This window comes from Triticum aestivum, chromosome 2D, assembly GCF_018294505.1.
Source record: "Triticum aestivum cultivar Chinese Spring chromosome 2D, IWGSC CS RefSeq v2.1, whole genome shotgun sequence".
Lineage (NCBI taxonomy): Eukaryota > Viridiplantae > Streptophyta > Magnoliopsida > Poales > Poaceae > Triticum > Triticum aestivum.
The window spans coordinates 341,425,642-341,433,227 of record NC_057799.1 but is presented as its reverse complement, the minus strand read 5'-3'; positions in this window follow the sequence as shown (position 1 = coordinate 341,433,227).

The window sequence follows — 7,586 nt, the reverse complement described above, 5'->3', positions numbered from 1 at the left end:
CGGGATCCTGTGTCATCAAGGATGTTTGTAAGCCGGGAGCATATTGGATAAACATATGTTCAGAGATTAAAAGAGTTATTTTACGAAAAACGGCAGCAGTCATGGCATTAATTTGTTTGTAAACTGGGAAGCTCTGGAGATACCGGCTCAAGGGCCGCTTCAGCATCTTCAGCCCTCTTCAGCAGGGCTGCTTTCTCTATCTCCCAACCCGCTTGTTCAGTCTTGAAGCTTTCCTTCATTTTTTCCATTGCGGCTAAGGCACTAGTCAGTTCATCCTTGGCCTTGGAGGTTTCTGCTTGTTGAGACTTGATATTCTCTTGAAGATTGGCGACTTGGGATTATTTACGGTTAAGCTCCGTCTGCAAAAGTAAACAGTAAATAAGATGGCAATGAATCTATTTGAAGTCCCAAGCACAATACAAGTATTATACTTGGCACTTGGGGGCTAATGTCTATTGCTTCTTCAAACATTGTGAAGTCCCAGGTACAATACAAGTATCATACTTGGCACTTGGCGGCTAATGCATATTGCTCTTCAAACATGGCTTTATTTGCTGACCCGGAAAAATGATGATGATCCGGCTTACGAAGGCTATGACTGGGATTATGGATTTCTAGAAGATGGTTAGTCTCGACTTAACATGTTTGTTAAGCCGACCCTTGGGGGCTACGGACGTAATGTTAATTCTTGCTGAGTTTAAAAGTCCAGGCTCAACATATTTATTAAGCTGGCCCTTGGGGGCTACAGATGAAAAGTTAAGGCGCTGGTATTAAAAAGTCCCAGTTTATATTTGCAAGTATAAACCGGCCCTTGGGGGCTACTGGAGTTGATCTATGCAACTATTGAAGTTTACACCACTTGGTATTCTATCATGTTCAATAAACTTGGCGGTTAAGGGGAAGAATATATATGTAACAAGGAGTTGCAGTGTTTACCTCATAGCGCTCCTTCATCAGGTTCACTAAGCCGGCTTCAAATTCACGGCTGGTGTATAGATGGTTTAAATAACCAGAGTGGAGATCCTGATAACAGAAATGAGTATAGCTCTCCAAGTCCGTTCTCCTTTTGCCTTTATCTTCAGCAAAAATTTCTTCTTTTGCACTGTGCTTAGATAAGACAGTAGGTTGACCCAGAGCTGTGAATCCAACGCCGGTGACAATAACATCATCAGTCTTCTCCGCAGCAGGCTTAATTGAGCCTAGCGACTTAGAGAGCACTGGCTCAGCATCCATATCGGCTGGAGAAACTCCATGATCTTGAGGTGGAGGATCATTAATGGTAGCATCAACAATTGGGCTAGCAGGTTCTGACTATTGCTTCTCCGGCTCAGACAGATTGAGATCGTCGGTCGGCTTAGTTAGCTTGGCTTTCTTGCTGGACTTGGTTTGGCCCATGAGAATAAGAAGTGTCAAGAGGTTAGTATAATTAACAGAGCATAAGGTATGAATGGTTAAAAGGTATCCTTACCCAGGTACAGTTTTAAAAGCCGGGATTTGTGTCCCTGATGACTCGCCATAGGAATAATGAGAAGTCGCCTGATAGTTTGAACCAGACGGGTTAAGAGGTTGTCGAAAATGACCTGCCTTGGGATAAAATATATCAGAAATTTGTAGGACCTCTGGGCGGCGTTTGCGAACCGGCGTGTTTGGTAAGCCGGAAGAAGTGATCTGACCACCACTACGCCGGGTGACTCAGCGAGCTTCGTGTTGCTATTTCTTCAAAAGAAAGTTGGGATCCAAGTGAGCTAGAGGGTGAGAAAATCTTACATTCCGGCTTGTTTGTCGGGCTTTCTGTGTTGGCAGAGGTTCTGAGCTGGAACAAAGAGTAATTATCTCTGCATCACCTGCACGGCTGGCCTCTGCGTCGTCCTGATAACAATCATTGTCAATGAGATGTATAAAAAAGGAGCCAAGAGACTCAAGTTCTACCTCTGACTCATTATCCTCGTTCTCATTAGCGGACTCAGTAGTCTTGTTGGTGGACTTCTTGATGGCCTTGGTTTTCACACGAGCCGGTTTTGCCGGTTTATCCTGCGTTTTCCTCTTCCAAAATGGATCATTAGCCTGTTAAGATTGAAAAAATCATAAGCAGACATCAAAATATGGATTAAGCATAAGATGTGCAATTATTACAGCTGGCGGCTTGTTGAAAGTACAGAACAGACTAAGTCCGGTTTTGCTGCACTCCTTCACAGATTCATTCAGCAGTTTCTTGGTGGCTTCAGTGATTTCTGCATCAGACAATTGAATGTTATAATGGCGTTGAGGATCGTTTACGTCACCAGTGCATTCGCACATTAAGCCGGGGCGGTGGCTTAATGGCAAGATACTCCAAGATAGCCAGCACCGGGAAAACTCGACGCCAGTTAAGCCGTTGGCCATACAGGCTCTGAGCTTTCAAAAGGCCGGTGCGTATTTGGCTTGTTCCCTCGCATTGAGCTGTTGGGGGAGTGGATGTGTGTTGCTAAGTCGGTGTTCACGGTAACCCGGCAGAGGATTCTCACCGACTGGAGATGTATCTTGACAATAGAACCAAGTTTGGTTCCAGTCTTTGGGGTGACTATGCAGTTTAGCATGGGGAAAGCTGACTTCTTTCCTCTTCTAAACAGAGACTCCACCAAGTTCTTGACATGGCCCGTCAACAAACTCTGTTTGGCGGTTCAAGAAATAGAACTCCCTGAATAAATCAACTCTGGGCTCCTCTTGAAGATAATCTTCGCAAAATACTTGGAAGTTGCAGATGTTGGACACGGAGTTGGGTCCAATGTCTTGAGGGTGAAGTTGAAGGAAATGCAGCACATCACGAAAAAACTTTGAGCCGGGTCGACTAAATCCTCGGCCCAAGTGGTTATCAAAAACAATTATTTCTCCATCTTTTAGTTGAGGAGGAATTTCCCCACGAGGAGCTCTCCAATGGATGATCTCTTTCTTGGCTGAAGCGCCAGTGGAGACAAAGTTGTTCAAATATTCTTCGGTAACCCGGGATTTGACCCAATTGCAAGACGTGTATGTCTTAGCCATCTTATCAATGATCTGAAAGAAAGGTTATGCCGGTTCAATATTACATGATTAAGCCGGCCTATGGTTAACAGGGAAGCAATAAAGAAGCATGCATAGGTGTTAAGCCAGAGATTGGCATCACAAATTTATAAGGAACTATTGGCGGCTTAAGAGGGGACTAATGATACCTGGCGGGTTACTATTTATGAGTTAAGCCGCCCATACAGATATTGAAAGAGCAGATCTGGGGATGAAAAAATTTCTAAGTGTTGAGAAAAACAGGTTTCACAGATTGATGCTATGATTTCGTATCTACCGCACTTCAGTTAATGCAAAAATATTTAAACCTAAAGTATCAGTACTCGAGCAGTTCATAAGATCCAGATCGCGTTTTCCGTTCAAAAGAAGACGCTCTGATAGCGAAAATATGTGCTATGAATACTACTGCGCTGGAAAGAGACCGAGTTCGAATAAAAAATGAATGCTACAGCCAAGAACAAGGACGAACTTCGATGAACTTTGTTGAACCCCTAGCGGATCTATGAGGAGAGGAAGAAGGAGAACTAACCAGGGCTGTTGAACAGGGAGGTGTGCGGATGAAATCTGATAAGAACAGGTCGATGCAGCGGCCGTTGTTGGAGCAGAGGCGAAGGTCGACGGCGGCAGCAGAGCTTGAGTGCTAGCGCATTGCGAGGTGGAAGACAAAGACGAAGAGGCATGGGGGGAATGAAAGGGACCCCCGGCCCTATTTATAAGGCAAATGGATAAGTGACATGCGCGAGAATCGAGGAGGTAAAAAAATGAACTTGACAGGCGCAGATGCCACGATTTTTGGAGATTCATTAAAAAGAAGATTTATTAAGATTTGAGCTTTGTGCAATATTAAATGACAGATGACGCCACGACGGGTTACCAAGATCCTAGAAGATGACGTCACGGCAAGTTACAAGGTTTTGCAGGGGTAGTGAGGAAGGAATTTTTTCTAAGTATTGACGATTGATATGAACAAGTTCAAATCAACCTGGGGCTTAATGTTGGGGATATAACTATTGGGTTAACCCGCCCAGGAGGGGCCGGGTTAAGTCCCTGGCGGTTCATCAAGACAAAGCCCATGAAGATGCTTAATACGGTAGCTCATTACGCAGACTCATCAAGGGCCTGAAGCCCAAAGGCGACTTAAGGCCCAAACAAGTGTAAACCGGCATATATGTGTAACTTGTGTTATAAGGCATGTACACCTAGTCACCGAGCCGGACACGTTGTTTATGAGCCGGCCGGGACTCTGTAAGTCACCGGACATCGACCTGTGTATATAAAGGGACGACCCGGCGGCGACTTAGGACAAGAGACGACAGATCGAAAAGCAAGAATAGATCTAGGTATTCGCTCCCTGGTAATCGAGACATAAGCAATACCACCTCAAACTATACTAGGCCTTTACCTTCATCGCAAGGTGCCGAACCAGTATAAACTCCTTGTGTCCTTTGTCCTATTTAACCCCTTGAAGCTAACCCTATTGCGATGGCTCCACGACTAAGTCCTTCTGCTAGGACATCTGCCGTGACAATTCCACTACAGGTAGCAAGAAGGATTTCTGGCGCCGTTGTCGAGGAGATCTACGCCAAGTCAAGACATACCAAGTACCCATCATAAACTCTTCTCCCCTCACATTACATTATTTTCCATTCGCCTCTCGTTTTCCTCTCCCCCACTTCTAAAATTATTTTCGAAAACCTTCGCCTTTCTCTCGCCATGGCCGAACCAAAAGGGGCTAAGGGCTTTCTCCCAGGTTTTAATACTTTGGATAGCCCCTCTGTCCTCTCTAAGCTCATAAATAATGATGCTATGGAAAGACCTACCAGGATTATCGATGAGAATTTGAATAATTTTGATGAAGATGACCCCGGAATTTTTCATTATTTGCTTGATGAATCTTTGAAATATGCTTGGGATAGGCTATTAAGGATCTGAGCTAGCTATGTGCCCTAATATCAAATTGAGATTTACTTAAAAAGTTTCTATGTTGGCTTACCTTCTTATTTCAAGCAAGTTTTGGATTCTATTTTTGAAGAAGGTTTTCTTGAGGGGGATGCCATCGATACCTATGAAAAGATGAAATCTATATTTGGGCACCCCATGAGTGAAAAGGTTGAATCCACCTCTCTTTTGTGTTTTTATCAGAATGAAATTATCAAAGAGATGAAGGCTAGCTTAGATGCAAATTTTCGTAGATAAATGCTATAGATGGCCATGTGCTCTCACAAAACAGAAAGATAAATGCTATAGATGAAAAAAAATCTCTTTTCTTTCCCAATACCAAAGATGGCAATACCTAGATCTATTCTTGCTTTTATGCCTAGCTAGGGGCGTTAAACGATAGCGCTTGTTGGGAGGCAACCCAATTTTATTTTTGTTCTTTGCTTTTTGTTCCTGTTTAGTAATAAATAATTCATATAGCCTCTTTTTAGATGTGGTTTTATGTTTTAATCAGTGTTTGTGCCAAGTAGAACCAATAGGAACTTCTTGGGTGATAGTTGTTTGATCTTGCTGAAAAAGACAGAATCTTTGCGCTCAATAAAATAATTGTTAAAATTCACCAGAACGTGATAAAATTCCAATTCTTTTTGCAGTAGATTAATATACAAATTTTCCAGGTTGTCCTAGTTTTTCAGAATTTTTGGAGTTCCATAAGTATTTGGACAAATCAGATTGCTACAGACTGTTCTGTTTTGATAGATTCTGTTTTTGGTGTGTTGTTTGCTTATTTTGATGAATCTATGAGTAGTATCATGGGGTATGAACCATAGAGAAGTTGGAAAACAGTAGGTTTAACACCAATATAAATAAAGAATGAGTTCATTACAGTACCTTAAAGTGGTGGTTTATTTTCTTATACTAACGGAGCTCATGAGATTTTCTGTTGAGTTTTGTGTTGTGAAGTTTTCAAGTTTTTGGGTAAGATTTGATGGATTTTGGAACAAGGAGTGGCAAGAGCCTAAGCTTGGGGATGCCCAAGGCACCCCAAGGTAAAATTCAAGGACAAGCAAAAGCTTAAGCTTGGGGATGCCCCGGAAGGCATCCCCTCTTTCGTCTTCGTCTATCGGTAACTTTACTTGAGGCTATATTTTTATTCACCACATGATATGTGTTTTGCTTGGAGCGTCTTGTATGATTTGAGTCTTTGATTTTTAGTTTACCACAATCATCCTTTCTGTACACACCTTTTGGGAGAGACACGCATGAATCAGAATTTATTAGAATACGCTATGTGCTTCACTTATATCTTTTGAGCTAGATAATTTTGCCCTAGTGCTTCACTTATATCTTTTTAGAGCACAGTGGTGGTTTTATTTTATAGAAATTATTGATCTCTCATGCTTCACTTATATTATTTTGAGAGTCTTTTAGAACAGCATGGTAATTTGCTTTGGCTATAAAATTAGTGCTAATATGATGGGCATCCAAGATGGGTATAATAAAAACTTTCATATAAAGTGCATTGAATACAGTGAGAAGTTTGATGCTTGATGATAGTTTTGAGACATGAGGATGGTGATATTAGAGTCATGCTAGTGAATTAATTGTGAATTTGAGAAATACTTGTGTTGAGGTTTGCAAGTCCCATAACATGCACGTATGGTAACCGTTGTGTAACAAATTTGAAGCATGAGGTGTTTCTTTGATTGTCTTCCTTATGAGAGTGGCGGTCGGGGACGAGCGATGGTCTTTTCCTACCAATCTACCCCCTAGGAGCATGCGCGTAGTGCTTCGTTTTGGATGACTTGTAGGTTTTTGCAATAGGTATGTGAGTTCTTTATGACTAATGTTAAGTCCATGGATTATACGCACTCTCACCCTTCCACCATTGCTAGCCTCTCTACTACTGCGCAACTTTCACCGGTACCATAAACCCACCATTTACCTTCCTCAAAACAGCCACCATACCTACCTATTATGGCATTTCCATAGCCATTCCGTGATATATTTCCATGCAACTTTCCACCGTTCCGTTTAATATGACACGCTCCATCATTGTCGTATTGCTTTGCATGATCATGTAGTTGACATCATATTTGTGGCAAAGCCACCTTCATAATTTTTTCATACATGTCACTCTTGATTCATTGCACATCCCGGTACACCGCCGGAGGCACGCATATAGAGTCATATTTTGTTCTAAGTATCGATTTGTAATCCTTGAGTTGTAAATAAATAGAAGTGTGATGATCATCATTATTAGAGCATTGTCCCGTGTGAGGAAAAAAGAGAGGCCAAAGAAGCCAATAAAAAAAAGAGGCCAAAGGCCCAAATAAAAAAATGAGAGAAAAAGAGAGAAGGGACAATGCTACTATCCTTTTTCCACACTTGTGCTTCAAAGTAGCACCATGATCTTCATGATAGAGAGTCTCTTATTTTGTCACTTTCATATACTAGTCGGAATTTTCATTATAGAACTTGGCTTGTATATTCCAACGATGGGCATCCTCAAATGCCCTAGGTCTTCGTGAGCAAGCAAGTTGGATGCACCCCCACTTAGTTTCTTTTGTTGAGCTTTCATATATTTATAGCTCTTGTGCATCCGTTGC